This window comes from Manis javanica, chromosome 2, assembly GCF_040802235.1.
Source record: "Manis javanica isolate MJ-LG chromosome 2, MJ_LKY, whole genome shotgun sequence".
Taxonomy (NCBI): domain Eukaryota; kingdom Metazoa; phylum Chordata; class Mammalia; order Pholidota; family Manidae; genus Manis; species Manis javanica.
The window spans coordinates 130,334,085-130,353,395 of NC_133157.1; the positions used below are offsets into that span (position 1 = coordinate 130,334,085).

The 19,311-nt window shown below is 43.5% G+C and overlaps 1 protein-coding gene across 17 annotated transcripts in view; it reads right to left on the reverse strand.

Moving 5' to 3' along the window:
• Window positions 1-19,311, reverse strand: part of LOC140847879 (serine/threonine-protein kinase TAO1-like) — a 210,763-nt gene that overhangs the window by 141,644 nt on the left and 49,808 nt on the right. For 7 of the 17 annotated variants that reach the window (XR_012128137.1, XM_073229438.1, XM_073229443.1 and 4 more), the window contains one exon: window positions 11,857-11,970. The exons of 1 other annotated variant lie outside the window; for it this stretch is intronic. The gene's annotated coding sequence lies outside the window, so the exon portion shown is untranslated. 9 more of the 17 variants (XM_073229445.1, XM_073229444.1, XM_073229441.1 and 6 more) reach the window with 3 other exon arrangements.

A 19,311-nucleotide genomic window follows, 5' to 3' on the forward strand; every position in this document is an offset into this window, starting at 1 on the left:
ATGTTAAAATGCAACACAGAAGGAAAACCATCTCATATCAGTTTTAGATGCTTAGCCATTCCTGACCCCAGCCCAGACGAGATCAACTGATCATAGGGTTTCCTCCCATCAGCCAACAAACTCACGCACTTCTCAGCCACACGGTTACTCAGGAAAACGCAAGCAATACATTTAAAGGGCCAAAGAAATCCCGTGGGTGGGTTTGGTCTGCTTTTCAAAACCAACGAACTTCTCATTAAATAACCTTTAATAACAAGAGAGAAGTTTACAAGACATACACCCAACTTAACTACAAGGCAGGCTCTGATGCACATCTCACCCTATTTTTTTTTTTTTAAAGAGAAGCTTTCTGAATGGCACAATCCATTTTGCCAGGTAATGTCAGAAAATTAATGAGTCCTACTTGGAAGTACTACCAGGCTCATTTTTAGAATGATTTTCAGGAAGTATGATGTTTCGATCACAAAAGCCCAAGCATCTAAAACCTCCATGACACTTTATTAATTCTTTATAAAATAAAGTCTTGCAACCACAGGAGAATTCTGAGAATCCAGCTTTTCCAGAAAGCTTAAGAAAAATAGTTGAGTTTCACCATTCTCAAATTTATTTGAGTTTGAAACAAAATAAACATATTATTCTATTTAATATCCTCGCACAAGCAAATTCACAAGAATGAAATGTGTTCAAAGTTCCTAGAAAAAATGTAGCAATACAGGCTGCCAACTTGTTCAATGTCAAGCTCTAGGCAGTATAGCCACACTAGCAGTAAATGACTGACTCAGAGTAGTCACGCTTAAACTATTTTTGCTTTTAAAGTACTGCCACGCACTGTTAGTATTCAACCCAGAATAAATTTAGCCCAACAAGAAAACAAGTGTTTTCATGGTTGCTTCTTCAGAGTGTTTATGATATATATGCAGCCATTAGGCACAGAAATCCAGCCAGATAAATTAAGTAGAAATGCTCATCTTTCATTTATATCCAGGCTTTCAGACACTGGGAATGCTAAATGCAACCCAGGCTATTCTTCCATCTCCTTTCATCTACCCACCCCTCCAGACCTCAAAAGTTTTGAAGTTTGTACCATTAAAGTGCCTTTGGCAGATTGCTGTTTGCAGATTTTATTTGGCCCTATGTTAAGAGTCACAACCACTTATATTCCTCTGTGCAGCTACAGGGCTGAAATGCTTAAAAAGTATCTAGCAAGAACAGTAGAAAATGTGGACTGCAGATACCAAATGAATTCATTATACAGTATCACGCATAGTGAATGGTCAGAGTCTGTTAATGTGGTAATGTGAACACTCAGAAAGTGTTCAAAAAATACTGGCTGTGAGAGATGAATGGCTAGCATCTGATTGATCCAAAAATATCTCAATTTCTTTCAAAATATGCTATTTCTATTCCAATGCACATGGAGCTCTAAGACTTGGATTGCACAGTGAATGAGAAACAGATGCTAGGATTCTTTCCTAATGAATTCACCTGCCTGTTTACAATGTGTAGGACCCCCCCCTCTCTGAGAAATAAGTTAGCCTAAGAGTAGCCATCTTGAAGCCCGAAAAAGCCATTCTGATATATGACTCAGAGGGAACAACTGAAACCAGGTAACTCCTCTGGAAAAACAAGTTAATCAATCATGACTGCTGGCAGCGCTAACCTTTCGGTTAGTCAAACATAAAAGCTGACCCTACCTTGCTACACCCCCAGGACGTGGCACCAACTCAGAAATCGTAGGTTTGAAAAATTACTGCCTTTGTAGTATTGTTATCTTGCTATGTAGTATTGTTATCTTGTTACTACAACATAATCTGTAACCATGGTAATTCTCTAGGGCTGAATGCCTCAGAAAATCCTATATAACCACTTAGTTGTAAGTACTCAGGGTCCTCGTTGAGACCCGTTGCGACGGGCTGACTTGGACCCCAACTAGTTGGCTTCTGAATAAATTCCTCTTGCTTGTTGCATCAAGAAACGTCTTTGGTGAGTGATTTGGGGCGGCGCCTTCCTCAGGGGAATCCAACATTTGGGGGCTCGTCCGGGATCGGGCGTCCACCCCGCTTCACTCCCGAAGTCGCTCTTGGAGGAAGAGGTAAGATTAGTGGCGCCTTGAGTTGTATGTGTTCTGTTTTCTGTTTCAGTGAGACCGGTCGGAGTTCTGAAGGGTACCCGCTGTCTGGCAGCCGTCTCAATCCCGTAAAGGGGCTGTGACTGCGGTCGGTAGACGTACTAGAGCACCGCAGGCTGCAACCCTGGGGGACGCCCCAGGGAGGTTGGGAGGCCAGGGACGCCTGGTAGCCTCCCGTCTGTTTTTCCGGCAAACTGAACCTGATGAGATAGGGTTGATTTTTGGGCGCCGAGAATATCAACCCTCTGATTCCTTTCGGTTTCTGTTCGAGGCTCTGAAAAGAACCAAAAGCGGCCGCTGTGTGTCTAATCTGTGTGTGTCTTTGTTTTTTGTGTCCTTTACGTGTCTAATTATTGTTATACTGACAATGGGACAGACAGTGACGACTCCCCTTAGCCTGACGCTAGATCATTGGACGGAAGTTAGAGCGAGGGCACATAACTTGTCAGTAGAAGTGAAAAAGGGACCATGGCAGACTTTCTGTACCTCCGAATGGCCCACCTACAATGTTGGGTGGCCCTCGGAGGGGACTTTTGATCTCCCCACCTTATTAGCAGTAAAAGCTGTTGTCTTTCAGGATTCGTCTCAAGGACACCCGGATCAGCAACCCTACATTGTAGTCTGGCAAGAGTTGGTGGAGAACCCACCACCCTGGGTAAAGCCCTGGGTGCAAAAGAAAATGGGCCCTCGAGTTTTAGCTGCCCAGACTCAACCTCAGAAAAAGGAAAAGGAAACTACCAAAGTTTACCCTGATACTCAGGATTCGCTTATAATTGATGATCCCCCTCCCCCTCCTTACCCTCCTGCCCCTACGGCACCCCCGGTGCCCCCACCCCCAGCACCCTCAGCACCCCCAGCTCCGGCACCCTCAGTCCCTGATGCTGAGGCAGTAGGGCAGGCTCCGGGACCTGCCCAGGGCACCCGGCGCCGCCGAGGGGCCATCTTGGACCCACCGGGTATCTTTCCTCTCCGGTCTTATGGAGTTCCCATCCTTGGAGAAGAAGGGGAACCACCTTTCCAACCCCTGCAATATTGGCCCTTCTCCTCTGCTGATTTGTATAATTGGAAAGCTAACCACCCGCCCTTTTCAGAGGAGCCACAGAAACTAACTGGTTTAGTAGAGTCTCTGATGTTTTCCCACCAGCCCACCTGGGATGACTGTCAGCAGCTTTTGCAGGTGCTCTTTACCACGGAAGAGAGAGAGAGGATTCTCCTGGAGGCACGGAGGAATGTGCCTGGAACCGACGGACGGCCTTCGCAACTCCCTCATGACATAGAGAGGGGGTTCCCGTTGACTAGACCCAACTGGGACTTTAATTCTCCAGAAGGTAGGGAGCGACTAACCATCTATCGTCAGGCTCTGGTGGCAGGTCTCCGTGGGGCCGCAAGACGCCCCACCAATTTGGCCAAGGTAAGAGAGGTCAGCCAGGGAGCCACTGAAGCACCTGCAGTATTCTTAGAGCGCCTGATAGAAGCCTTCAGGCGGTATACCCCCTTTGATCCCACTTCTGAGGGGCATAGTGCTTCAGTGGCCCTTGCCTTTATCGGGCAATCGGCACCCGACATTAAGAAAAAGCTTCAGAGATTGGAGGGCTTACAGGATTTGTCGCTGAGAGATTTAGTGAAAGAAGCAGAGAAAGTTTATCATAAGAGAGAGACTGAAGAAGAGAAGGAGTTAAGGAAAGAGAAGGAGAGAGAAAGTAAAGAAGAAAAGAGAGATAGGAAGCATGAGAGAAATTTAACAAAAATCTTGGCCGCAGTAGTAGAAAGTAAGGGACGGCCGCCCTCTAGTGGTAGAACTAGTAAGGCAGGGTCCCTGGGCAACCGACCTCCTTTGGATAAAGATCAGTGTGCGTACTGCAAGGAAAAGGGGCATTGGGTGAAAGATTGCCCTAAGAAACCACCACGGGGACCTCCGAAGAAAGTGTTGTCCCTGCTAGAAGATGAGGACTAGGAAAGACGGGGCTCGGAACCCCTCCCCGAGCCTAGGGTAACTCTGAAGGTGGAGGGGCAACCCGTTGAGTTTCTGGTAGATACCGGTGCTCAACATTCAGTACTGACCCAAGCTAGAGGCCCCCTTTCTAGTAAAAAGTCTTGGGTGTTTGGGGCCACGGGTCAGAAACAATATGCATGGACTACCCAAAGAACAGTAGACTTAGGAGTGGGACAAGTAAACCACTCATTCCTTGTTATACCGGAATGCCCTACACCCTTGTTGGGAAGAGACATCTTGACCAAAGTCGGGGCCCGAATATCCTTTCAGACTGAAGATACCCAAGTGTCTGATAGCAAAAAGAGACCCTTGGGCCTAAGCATTCTGTCTATAAAGTTAGAAGACGAGTACCGCCTTTTTAAGGAACCAGAACCCTCCCGAGTTAATCAGAGGTGGCTCAACCAGTTTCCAGGGGCCTGGGCAGAGACGGCAGGTATGGGACTCGCTGTAAACCAACCCCCGGTGGTCATAGAATTAAAAGCCTCAGCCTCACCAGTAACTGTGAGACAATATCCAATGAGTAAAGAAGCCAGAGATGGGATTAGGCTCCATATCCAGAGGCTCATAGAACAGGGGATATTAGTAAAATGTAAATCCCCATGGAACACTCCCTTGCTGCCTGTAAAGAAAGCGGGAACAGGAGATTATCGACCAGTGCAAGATTTGAGAGAAGTTAATAAGAGAACACAGGACATTCATCCCACTGTGCCGAATCCTTACAACCTGCTAAGCTCTCTGGCCCCAGAAAATACTTGGTATACAGTCTTAGATTTAAAAGATGCCTTCTTTTGTTTGCGCCTGCACCAGAGTAGCCAACCGCTGTTTGCTTTTGAGTGGAAAGACCCCTCCACAGGAACTACTGGACAATTGACCTGGACTCGCTTGCCACAAGGATTCAAGAACTCACCTACCCTCTTCGACGAGGCTTTACACCAGGACTTGGCCTTTTACCGAGCCTCCAACCCGCAGGTAACCTTGTTACAATATGTTGATGACTTACTGATAGCCGCTCCTACACAGGAAGTCTGCCAAGCGGCTACTGAAGCCCTTTTGACTGAACTTACTAGGCTGGGGTATAGAGCATCTGCCAAAAAGGCACAGATCTGCCAACCACAAGTGACTTATTTAGGGTATTCCCTGAGAGAAGGGAAGAGGTGGCTTACTGAAGCCCGGAAGCAGACTGTGACGCAGATCCCGGTCCCTACTACTCCGTGCCAAGTCCGCGAATTTCTGGGAACAGCAGGGTTCTGCAGATTGTGGATACCCGGATATGCCACCTTAGCCGCCCCCCCTGTACCCCCTAACCAAAGAGGCAGCCCCGTTTGTTTGGGGACCTGAACAGCAACAGGCCTTTGATGAAATCAAGAAAGCCCTCCTGTCGGCACCCGCTCTGGCCCTGCCAGACGTAACTAAGCCATTCGTCCTTTTTGTGGATGAGCGGAGTGGAGTGGCTCGGGGAGTGTTGACCCAGCAATGGGGACCTTGGAAGAGACCTGTCGCCTATTTGTCAAAAAAATTAGACCCAGTAAGTAGTGGATGGCCTGCCTGTTTGAGAGTAGTAGCGGCTGTGGCCCTCCTAGTTAAAGATTCTGACAAACTGACACTGGGACAGAAACTTACTGTAGTTGCTCCACATGCGTTGGAGAGTGTAATTCGGCAACCACCCGAGAGATGGATGTCGAATGCCAGAATGACTCACTACCAAACCTTACTCCTGAATCGTGATCGAGTAGAGTTTGCCCCCCCCTGCCATCCTAAACCCGGCCACTCTGCTCCCCGATTTGGAGAAAGAAGTGCTTCACACCTGCCAGGAAATCCTGGCTGAAGAGACAGGAACCCGCCAGGACTTGCAAGATCAGCCCTTAGGGGGAACGAGACTCCTGACTTGGTATACAGACGGGAGCAGTTACATCATGGATGGTAAGAGAATGGCCGGAGCTGCAGTAGTAGATGATGACCGAGTTGTATGGGCCAGTGGACTCCCAACGGGCACCTCTGCACAGTGAGCAGAACTCATCGCCCTGACTCAGGCCCTAAAGATGGCAGAAGGTAAGAGACTTAACGTCTACACTGACAGCAGATACGCCTTTGCCACTGCTCATATACACGGGGCTATTTATAGACAGAGAGGGCTGTTAACTTCTGCCGGGAAAGATGTTAAAAACAAACAAGAAATTTTAGATTTGCTGGAAGCCATCCATAGGCCTAAAGAAGTAGCAATAATGCATTGCCCTGGACACCAGAAAGATGACTCTCCAATAGCTCGAGGAAATCGGAGAGCAGACCAAGCCGCAAAGCAAGCGGCTCAGGGAATGAACATTTTGCCCCTTCAAGTGTGTCCGGAAGCCACTCACATCGAGAGCTTCCAGTACACACCTGAAGATCTCGTTTGTATAAACAAATTAGGGTTCAAAAATTCCTCACCCCAAGAGATATACAAGTCTGAAAAAGGGAAAGTTGTCCTGCCCCGGAAAGAGGCAGAAGAATACTTAAGGCAATTACATCAACTGACACATTTGGGAGCAAAAAACCTAAAGACTTTAGTTCGAGACTCCCCTTATCATATTATTGGATTAGGAAAATTAGCTGACGAGATTGTAAAAAATTGTGTTCCCTGTCAATTAGTAAACGTGAGCAAAAATCAAGCAATATCCGGGAAAAGACTTCGAGGAGATCGCCCAGGAACTTATTGGGAAGTTGACTTCACTGAAATTAAGCCTGCTAAGTATAGATACAAGTACCTTCTAGTTTTTCTAGACACATTTTCAGGATGGACAGAGGCGTTCCCCACCAAAACTGAAACAGCTCAGACGGTGTCTAAAAAAATCCTTGAAGAAATATTTCCCAGGTTTGGGATTCCAAAGGTAATCGGCTCCGACAACGGCCCTGCTTTTGTTGCCCAGGTAAGTCAGGGATTGGCCAAGATCCTGGGGACGGATTGGAAATTGCATTGTGCATACAGGCCCCAGAGCTCAGGACAGGTAGAAAGGATGAACAGAACTCTAAAAGAGACCTTGACTAAATTGTCCATAGAGACTGGCTTATGTGATTGGTTAGTCCTCCTTCCCTTTGCCCTGTTTAGAGTTAGGAACACTCCCAGCCGCTTTGGACTAACGCCTTTTGAAATAATGTTTGGGGCCCCGGCCCCGCTTCAGTCAGCACATCTTCATACATTCCCTGAGTGTGCAACTAATAAGTTTTTGCTTGAAAGGTTACGAGCCTTGGAGGCTGTGCAGAAAGAGGTGTGGGCCTCCATCAAGGAAGCCTATCAGCCAGAAGACCTCTCGGTGCCTCACCAGTTCCAGGTGGGAGACCCAGTCTACGTGAGAAGGCACCGGACAGGAAACCTCGAGCCACGGTGGAAGGGACCTTTCATCGTCCTCCTGACTACTCCCACAGCTGTAAAAGTGGACGGCGTCTCTTCCTGGATACACGCTTCACATCTAAAGAAGGCACCCCCGGACCCGGACTGGCGAGTAACTCGGACTGATAACCCCCTTAAGCTTCGCTTGTGTAAAAAGAATTATGCTGTTAGTAATTCTGATGCTCCTGCTACTTCCAACCCACCAGAACCCTAACCCCCATGAACCCAGGTTACTGACATGGCAAATCATTACCCCAGCTTCCCACCAAGTAGTAGTCCAGTTAACAGAACAGCATCCTAGGGGGACTTGGTGGCCTACCCTCACTGTAGACATATGTACTCTCTTCAAACAAGACCCTCGGCACGGAGGTAGAATAGGAAGGCCAGGATGTGGATCTCGGGCTTCTATGAAAAAACTCCAAGATACCTGCTTCTATGTGTGCCCAGCCCCCTCAACCGATCGTGCTAAGGCCTCACAGTGTGGTGGGCAGACAGACTTTTTCTGCAAAAATTGGGGCTGTGAACAAACAGGGACATGTCATTGGATAGGCAGAAATGCCGGGAGCTCCCCTCCAAGTCTTATAAGAGTTAAAAGAAACAGTACTCAGGCCCAATGTATGACCAGCTCTACCTGTAATCTTATTGATATTTCCTTTACTGAAACCGGAAAGGAGGCAAATTGGGAAAGAGGGCTCATGTGGGGATTAAGACTCTATCAGGAAGGATATGATAATGGAGTTGTATTCACTCTTAGACTCAAAGTAGAAACCCTCCCAGCTATTCCAGTAGGACCAAACGCTGTCTTACCAGATCAGCCTCGCCTCCCAACCCCAGCCCCGAAAAGAACCCTAACTATTTCAGCTGTCCCCGTCTTTGCTCCTAGCCCACTGACCTCCTTTTCTAGCAATGGACAGCGCCTCCTCAACCTTGTTGAGGGAGCTTTCAGAGTCCTAAATGCCACCGACCCTAAAACTACAGAGTCCTGTTGGTTATGTTTTTCTTCTAGACCACCTTATTATGAAGGGCTGGGATTGTCAGCTGATTTTAAGAATACAACCAGCCACGAAATTTGTAGTTGGGGCAGTCATAAAAAGCTAACACTAACCGAAGTGTCTGGAATAGGAAAGTGTCTAGGTACGGTTCCCGCCACGCATAAAAATTTATGTAATGAGACCATCCCCATGATCCCCACAAGAGAAAACAGGTATTTAGTCCCACCACCTGAAGGATGGTGGGCCTGTAATACTGGACTAACTCCATGTGTTTCCACCTCTGTCTTCAATTTCTCCCACGAATTCTGTATAATGGTCCAGTTAGTACCCAGACTAATGTATCATGATGACTTCTCATTCGTAGCAGAACTAGAACCTAGACTAAGGTATAAGAGAGAGCCAGTCTCACTCACTCTAGCTGTATTACTAGGAGTAGGAGTCGCAGCCGGAGTAGGAACAGGGGCGGCTGCAATTATACAAGAAAACCAACATTATGAAGGACTAAGAATAGCTATCGATGAAGATTTGAGAACTATAGAACAGTCTATTTCTAAACTTGAAGAGTCCCTAACCTCTCTCTCTGAAGTAGTGCTGCAAAACAGACGAGGATTAGATTTACTATTTCTAAAAGAAGGTGGATTATGTGCAGCTCTAAAGGAAGAGTGCTGCTTCTATGCAGACCATACTGGAGTAGTAAGAGACTCAATGTCTAAATTAAGAGAAAGATTAGATCAGCGAAAGCGAGAACGAGAAGCTAACCAGAGCCTGTTTGAATCCTGGTTCTCTAGATCCCCATGGCTTACAACTCTAATATCCACCTTGACAGGACCCCTGCTTATTTTTATATTGCTCCTCACCTTAGGTCCCTGCATTTTAAATCGAGTAATAACCTTTATTAGAGAAAGAGTAAGTGCTGTGCAGGTGCTAATGCTGAGACAACAGTATCATACCCTCACACATCAAGAAGACACCAACATTCCATGATTAGAATGTTCAGAAAAACAAGTGGGGAATGTAGGACCCCAACCTCCCTGAGAAATAAGTTAGCCTAAGAGTAGCCATCTTGAAGCCCGAAAAAGCCATTCTGATATATGACTCAGAGGGAACAACTGAAACCAGGTAACTCCTCTGGAAAAACAAGTTAATCAATCATGACTGCTGGCAGCGCTAACCTTTCGGTTAGTTAAACATAAAAGCTGACCCTACCTTGCTACACCCCCAGGACGTGGCACCAACTCAGAAATCGTAGGTTTGAAAAATTACTGCCTTTGTAGTATTGTTATCTTGCTATGTAGTATTGTTATCTTGTTACTACAACATAATCTGTAACCATGGTAATTCTCTAGGGCTGAATGCCTCAGAAAATCCTATATAACCACTTAGTTGTAAGTACTCAGGGTCCTCGTTGAGACCCGTTGCGACGGGCTGACTTGGACCCCAACTAGTTGGCTTCTGAATAAATTCCTCTTGCTTGTTGCATCAAGAAACGTCTTTGGTGAGTGATTTGGGGCGGCGCCTTCCTCAGGGGAATCCAACAGTATGCGGGCGCGCGCACACACACACACACACACACAGTGGAATATCATTCAGTCTTTAAAAAGGAATGAAATTCTGATATGTGCTATAACACAAATGCACTTTGAAGACATTACGCTAAATGACATAAGCCAGACACAAACGGATGATTTTGGACCTGTTCGGCTCCCTCCCTTCCCGGGCGGCCCCTCCGGCGGAGCGCGCCTACTCCAGGACCCCGGCCGGGCCCTGCGAGCCCACCACCCGCGTCGGCCGCTTCCCGGCCCCACGGGCCACGCGCTGACCGCCGAGCAACTCGCACGGCCGCCCGCCCCCTTGTCCGGTTTCCCCGTGCCCTCAGGCGGAGGCAGGGGTCCCGCCGCGCCCCGCGGCCACGTACCTTCCAGCCCGCAGAGCCGTCGCTGTCGTCTTCACCCCTGAAGTGGGACTCGTTCAGGAACCTCCACCGCAGATCCGCGGAAGCGGGAGCCGCTTCTCAGCCGAGGTCTCTGAAGTCCGGTCGGCCGGGCCAGCGGCTCCAAGTCCGGGCCGACCGCCGCCGTCCGCCCGTCGCGGGAGAGCCGAGAAGGGGCGAGTGCGGCGACGGGAGCCCAGCGGGTGCGAGACGGCGATTCAAGGCTGGGGGGCAAGGTCGGCAGGAAGGCGCAGCCAAGCACAGTGCGGGCCCCGAACTTCGCGGGCCCATCATCTGGTCTCCGTCGGCCCGCTGCGCAGACGTTACGGCGGCCCGAAGCACGGAAGGCGCTGCGGCGGCTGGTGTCCCTGCGGCGCTCATGTGCTACTGACCGTTGAATAAAGGCGGCGGCGGCGCCTGCAGCTACTACACCGCCCCAGGGTTACGCACTCTGCGCCCAACGGCTGTCCGTCCCCGACAGACGGCCCTCACGGCCAATGAGCGCGAGGCGCCACGGCGCAGGCCCGCCCCCAACCGATGGCAAACGTTAGAAGATAGAAAATAGGAGGAAAAAAATGAAATCACAGTGCAAGTAAATGAAATAAACACTAAAAAAAAAAGTGTAAAAGAAGAATGAAACTAAGAACTGATTCTTTGAAGACAAACAAAATGGGTAAACATTTACCTACACTTATCAAGAAATAAAAAGGACAGGACTCAAAATCAGAAATAGAAATTTAAAGAGAAGTGACACCACTGAAATACAAAGGATTGAAGAGATAAGTAGGAAAAATTATATGGCAATAAATTTGACACCCTAGAAGAAATGGATAAGTTCCTAGAATCATACCATGTTAAAAACCTGTTCTGGAGGAAATAGAAATCTGAACAGACTAACAACTAATAACCAATTGAATCAGTAATCAAAAACTCCACACAATCAAAAGTCCAATATGTTTTCATAGGAGAATTCCACCCAAACATTGAAATGAGTTAATACCTATCCTTCTCAAACTATTCCCAAAAATTGAAGAGGAAGGAACGTTTACAAATTCATTTCTATGAGGCCAAAATCACACTGTTACCAAAACAAGATTAGGACACTACCAAAAAAAACACAAAACGGACAACTAGCCACTGATATTCCTGTAAAGCATAGCTGTAAAAATCCTCCACAAAATATTAGCAAACTGCATTCAAAAATACATTAAAGGATCATTCACCAAACCAAATGGGATTTATTCTAGGGATGCACAGATGGCTCACTACCAGCAAATTAATACATGCAAACACCGTGTTAACCAAAGGAAGGATAAAAACTATACAACCATCTCAATACATGCTGAAAGAGGATCTGACAAAATTAGTATCCACTCATGATAAAACATTTCACCAAAGTTGGTATAGAAGGAACCTATATCAACATAAAAAAGGCCTTATATGACTTACCCACAGCTAATATCATAGTCCATGGTGAAAAGCTGACAGCTTTTTCTCTCAAATCAGGAACAATTCAAGGATGTCCAGTATCACCACTTTTATTCACCATAGTACTAGAAAGTCCTAGCCACAGAAAATGACAAGAAAAAGAAATAAAAGGCATCCAGATTGTTAAGAAGTAAAATTGTCAGCCTTTGCAGATGACATGACACTCTATTTAAAAAAAACTCTAAAACTCCAAAAAAATTAACAGAATTAATAAATGAGCTCAGTAACATTGCAAGATGTAAAGTCATTGTACAGAAAAACATTGCATTTCTATGTACAAAAAAAATAAACTACCCAAAACAGAAATTAACAAACCAATCCCATTTACAAACATATCCAAAAGAATGAAGTTCTTAGACATAAATCTAACCAAGGAAATGGAAAAAAAAAAGTATGATTTTGTATAATTCCACATTTATGAGGTACCTCAGTCAGATACACAGAGACTAAAAGTAGAACAGTGGTTTCCAGAGTCAAGGGGTAGGAGAGCAGTTATTGTTAATGGATATTGAGCTTCAGTATAGGATAAGGAAAAAGTGCTAGTGACGGACAGTGGTAATGGCTGCACAACAATGTGAATATACTTAATGCCACTGAACTGTATGCCAAAAAATAGCTGAAATGGTAAATTTCATGTTATATATATATATTTACCACAAAAGAGCCCCACAGAGCAAGACAGCACAAAGAGTGAACTCTAATATAAATGATGGATTCTAGTTAATAGTACAGTATTAATATTATTGGATTAACAACTGTAACAATGTACCACTAAAATGTAAGATGCTAAAATTGGGAATGGGTAGGGGGAAACTTATCAGAAATCTCTGTACTATCTGCTCAATTGTTCTTTAAACCTAAAATTCTTCTAAAAAATAGTCTACTCATTAAAAAGAAAAACCTAAGCAAAGGAGGTTGCTCTGTAAAGAAGTAGACATTTTTCTTTCATGTAATGCTGTGTACTCACTTCTTGGTGACCCATTTTCTTGTCTGGGACCCTGGAACCCCCATCAGAACCCTGAGCCCCACCACTCAGCCTGGCTCCAGCCTCTTTTCCTGCTGATTCCGACCTTGTTCTTTAATGTTCATGTATGTCCTAATGTTAGGGACCCAGATGCAGGTTCTCTTGCTCCCATGGGCCCTGGATGCTCTTACTATGCCCCAGTCTGTCTGCCTTGCTGTGACCTATGACTTGTCTTGAACTCATTATTTGTGTATTTTCTGGCTGGAAGTGACTGACCTACTACTGACTGTTGGTACTCTAAGCTTTGATACAGTTCCCTAACCTTCTATTTATTTTGCTGTAAGGCCCAAACCAGCCTGGTAGTAATTAACTATGAACAGTGCTTGTGGGAATGATATTGATACAAAATGGTTAGATTCAAGAACATTTCTTAACACTGAAAATAGGAGAGTTCTTTATTCAATGTAAAATGCCTCTTTATAAAGCTCTTAGGGGTAGAACTGTACTCTACCTTCTCATTTCCTGCCTTAATTCTATGTTCATAGGGTATCCTACATGTAAAGGGAGAACTGCAAACTTGAATGCCTACCAGGAAAAGCAGTGAAAGTGTACCAGATAGAAGACAAAGGGAATGGTCAGAATGGTGTCTGACTGAGAAGTACAGCTCTGATCTAAACACATTTAAAAACAACAAATCCCAACACTGTGTGAGCCAAACAAAACTCACATTTCAGGCTAATGTGTGATTTGGAACATTAGAAAAAGAGAGAGAGAAGGTGGGAAAGCATGAACACCTTAGGTAGACTCTGATATTCATGACACAAAATCTGGGCTAAATCACTCCATAAAAATGCGTATTTATTAAAATACCAGAGAGAAGCTCAGGCCTGTGAAGGAGATGGGCATTCAAATCAAATTTCAGGACACCTAACCCTTTGGCCAAGTGAGAATGTGATTAATAACATGACTTGCTTCATGTGTAATGTTGAGATGTTGGTAACCTATGAAGGCTGAAAAGACCTTCTTCTATGGCCTGATTCATTTTGCTTCTGGTGTCCTCAAAGGGAAAACTAGGTAGGGAGCAGAGAATAAAATCTTAAAATGAAAAAAAAAGCCCCACAAATGTTCAAAATTCTTTTCTCGTAAAGAGGCATACTCTTTTAACGCCAAATATTTAAGCTCTTTTCTTTCCCATTCTCATCTTATAAAAGGGAATTGAACTATGACCAGTTGTTATCATTTACTGCTAAATGTAACTTTTAGAACAGAAAGTATTATTATGCATTGATTCTAAGATTATTTTTTAACAGATTAGAGAATGTTCTTCACAGGAAGCCTATGCCACGAGGTACATGGAACAAAGCCTCTGCTTGCCTACCCTGAGCATTTGAATTAGCAGATGAATTAGAAAAAAGGCACATGCTCCTCCAGGCACACTAGGTACATACTTTGGGGATTAGAGCACAGGCCAGCACGTAGTCATCCACGCCTCCTGGACCAGGGTGCTCGGGTGTAGTGCATAAGAAACTGTACAGCTGTGTAGAGCAGAGACATCCTATCCCACAGTTCTGCTATCTTAATAAAGGGATTATTTAGATTCTGTGAGTCAGTACTTTCTAGCCCACCATCTCTTTATCTGACCAACCATCCCAAATTTATAACCCATGTAAAAATAATTCATGCCCTGGCAATGACTTTCAGTGGTTTCATAATGAACCACTTTCCTGGATCCTCCCTCCCTTCAAACTTCAGCCTGGCTAACAACATGGTTGCCCTCTCTGCATTTCTCATCTTGCTGTCTGTGGAGAGGTGACAAAATATCCTGGTTATGAACTAGGTGTCCCCTCACAGTGGCCTGGCTCTCATGGCCTCAGCTCTGTGTGTGATACCCCGTTAGCTCAACCAAGTCCCTGAACTTCATTCTCCAAGAAGAGCATCTTTTAAGAGGTTCTTCCCACCTAACTTGCCCAGCTCTGCAGTGTAGACCCAGAAAGGCTCTATCAAGGGCTAGTAGGCAACAAGTCATAAATCTAATTGGTATCTTCAAGAGTTAGCATCTCTGGCAAGGGAAAAGTCAGTAGTAAATGGGGTGGCTTTGAGCACTATCAATCTTTCCTATATATAGATACATATAACAGATACTGATAATGTAAAGTAAAATATTTAACACAAAGGCAGGACCAGTATAAAATGTTTAGAAAGCAAAATCCCTCTCTGCTTCAAAATTACATATATAAATTCTGCACATATAAGATAATCAATCCATAAACATTCACAGAGCACTATGACGTCTAAGTAATCATGGAGGGAAACAATGCAAAGATGCATAATGGAATGATGATATTTTCTTTTTTTTCCCCATGCTTTACACATCTTGAGAAGCCTTGCAGAGTCTAGCCTTTCTCTAGACTCCCCTCCTCTTTGCTCTTTTTTTTAATTGAAGTGCTGTTGATAAACAATCTTATGTTGGTTTCAAATGTATAACACAGTAGTTCAACAGGTAACCATATTATTAAATCCTCATCCCCTCTAGTACAGTTACTATCTATCAATGAAGAAAGATGTTACAGAATCGAGTATATACTTCATGCTGTACTACTGTCCTCATGACTAACTTATACTGTGATTGTGAATAACTGTGCCCCTTTATCTCCCTCACCCTCCTCGCCCACCCATCCCAACTCCTCCCCCTTAGTAACCACTAGTTATTTCTCAGTGTCTATGAGTCTACTGGAATGAGTTTATTTCCCACACCAAAACTCTGGATACATGGCCAGTGGGATAGAACATCAGAAACTAAAACTCTCCTAAAAGTTAAGGAATACAAAGTCAATGAAAATATCAGATTATCCTAAATTGCAAAGAGCTGATAATACAAGGGAGATAAATGGAAATATTCTGAAGGATAATGAACAATATGACACAGAGTAAGAGCACTTTATCTGGGACATGTAGGTGGCAAAGACCAAAATGTTCAATAACACCTGAGTTGGCCATTATGTAGGAAATGGTCTCTCTCATACATTGTTGATAGGAATTTCAATTAATGTAATGTTTATGAAAGGCAGTTTGCCCTTCATAGTATAATTTAAAATTTCACATATGTTTTGACTCAGCAATTTCACCAGCATTCACCTTACATTTACAGATACAGACTACTTACATGGAATGTAATAAGATGTAGATATAAGAATAGTTATATCTACTTACATGTAGATATAAGAATAGTTACTGCAGCAATGTTGGTATGAAACAATTATCCCCAACATCAGGAGACTGGTTAAAAATTATGAGTTACTATATGGCCATTAAAAAGAATGAAGAAACCCTATATGCACTGACATGGCAGAATACCCAAAATATATTAAGTGAAACAAGCAAATTAGAACAGTATGCCTAATATGCTACCATCCTCTCTCTCTCTCTCTCTCTCACACACACACACATACACACACACAGAATGATATTTCTACCAGAATACATAAGAAATTGGCAACAACTTCCTCCATGGAGGCAAGACCCTACTTTTCACTACATAGTCTTTTTACTTTGTGAATTTTATCAAAAAGATAAAAACTATAAAGAGGGGCAGGGAATATATATATATATATATATACAAGAAATGCTATAGAGAGGAAGGGGCTATCTTGAGCAGGACTGGTTAACAAAGATCTCCCACAGAAAGCACTCTGAATGAAATCTTCCTGGGAGAGACAGTATGGAAGGCTGGGGAGGTGTCCTAGAGGCCATCCAGGTGAGGAAGAAAGGAACAAGCCGTTTTTGTCTACAAAGAGTAAGTGGATCAGAAAGGGACTAATGTTATGCCAATACTGAACGCTACTCCCTTTTCCACATTCTCATACGGCACTTGTATGTTAGTAGGTCATATGCATGAATCTAGAATGCAATCTATTCACTTACTGAATCTCTATTATGAGCCAGGAACTATGCTAGATGTTGAGGACAGAAAACGGTGAGACAAGTCCTTGTCTCACCGTTTTCTGTCCTCAACATCTAGCATAGTTCTCTATCTGAGGAAAATGCAAAGCTAGGAGAGAGGAAGAATTCCATAGAGAAAAACTTGAGCATCATATAGCCTAGGGCAATTCTCTCTCTGTTCTGCATGGTGCAGGAATAATGAAGGTGCTGATAAAAACAACAGCCAACGCTTATATAACATTTAATATGTGCCAAGTCACTATTCTAAGTCACTTTCATATATTAATTCATTTAATCTTCACAGCAACCCTATGAAGTAGGTATACTATTATTAGGCCACCTTAAATGGAGTACCTAATATACTGCAAGGTTTTTAAGAGCATACCATTGCTACACAGCTATTAAGGGGCTGAACCCAGATTTGAACTCAAAAAGTGTGGCTCTAGAACTAAGCAGTGAACTACTACTAGGGATCCTGAGAGAACAAGTGCCAATCTCGGAATAATAATGCTACCTTACACTTATTTGTATAGGACTTTGCAGTTTATAAGATACTTTCACATGCTTTTTTCAATTTAGAAAAGCCCCATGATATATTCTCTTTGAAATGTACACACATTCCAGCTATTGAAATAGATAAAATTATAAAAACTATTATAAACTCTCAAAATGTCCATCACTAAAAATAACTGTAGTAGAAAAGTTTCCCAAGGAGTTCTACACAAATTCATCATCTGGTAACATTCAAGTTAAGACAGTATTAGTTGAACATCACTGCTTTCAAAGGAAAGGCAGTGATAAACTAGACGATGGATTCAGGTTCTTTAGATGCCACTTAAACAGTGAAATACTGCCTTTGACTTACTAAAATAAAAATTATAATTCTTACATTCTATTACTCATTATATAGTTATTTGAGCACTTTGGCAACTGGTATAGGTTTAAATATTGTACTATTCAATTAGCATTAAGTGAAATGCACTTTAATCAATTCCTCTCAAAATAGTTTAAATTGTTTAAATAGGACTAACTACAACAGAAAATCTGAAAGACAAATTTACCTGTCAAATTTAGGAAAGGAATTTCCCCAGTTTCTTTTACCAATTTAGTTCTTAAATAGATCCAGACATACTTGTAGAAAGTACCAGCTGACATTACTCAGTGGGGGTTTCCTTACTTTTGTTAATTTTGGATTGCATTGTCAACAGGGAGACATAATCTTTGCTTCTATTTTTTAATCAATACATGACTAAGCAGAGTACTACCCAGTGAAAATGAAATGGGCACTGCCCTTATAGAGTGAAATAAATATTCTCTACTCAATTTTCCAACCAAAGCGCACAAATATCTGCTGAAGGAAAATAAAGCCTTGGCACCGCTGGAGGGAAAAAAATTTGCCAGCTGTCTTCCCAGCATAATGCTTTCTACAGTCATGTACAGTATTATCTCATGCTCTTTAATATCTGCCACTTTAAATGACTCTCTTTAATTAAATAATTATCTTTTTGGGAAAACACAACTCAATCCTAAATTGAGTAGGATTCTACCTCTCCACTTATTCAAATTCTACCTGTTCTTCAAAGTCTTGTCCAAAACTCATTTTCTCTATGAAGCCATCACCCTCTGGTTTCCAAGATCTCTCCCTTCTCAGGTGTTAATTATATGAATCACATCCTGATTCATTTGCTCCCTTTTTCTAATTCAATAGCACTCTGCTGTATTTCTCTCATGGCACTTATCTTTCTTTGAACTGCAGTGATTTTAAATGTTTCTCTTGTCCACTAAGAGGACTAAGTCATACCCATCTGGGTATTATCTTTGATTAAAGCCCAGTGCTTGACACATTAACAATAAATATTTGTTGTCTGGAATAAATGTTGTCTATCCTATAAGAATACAAAAGAAAAAAAAGCCACATTTCTTTCTTCTATATTCCTAGATACCTAGCCCAGTGCCAGGCATCAATAAGCCACTTGAAGATATTCAACGAATACTATATAAGTAAACCAGCTGTAGTTTAGTTTTACGTAAATCTGAATAAACATGTCCCTGATCAAACAAATGACTCAAAAAATTGAGGTCATTTCAAATACCTCTTGCTTTTGTGGGTTAGTAACACACACACACACACACACACAGACACACACACACACAGAAAGCCAGTACTGTTTCAGTAGTTAAAAACTGATATTTGAGTATTCAAAATGAACAAACAAATAAGAGCTGGTTGGTATGCTGAAAACCTGGCCACAATACTTGCTATCACCTCTCAGCGAGAGGCAGAGTCTATTCTCCCACCCTTTGAAGTTGGGCTGCCTTGTGATTGCTTTGACCAATAGTCTGGCAAAAGTTACACTGTCCAGTTTCCAAGCCGAGGTCTCAGGAGATCTACCTTCACTCTTGAGGCTCTTATCTCCCTCCTGCCATAATGGGAACAAATCTGAACTAGTCTGCTGGGGAATGAGACCACCTGGGGTGCAGAGAAGCTGTCCCAACTGAGGGTGTCCTAGACG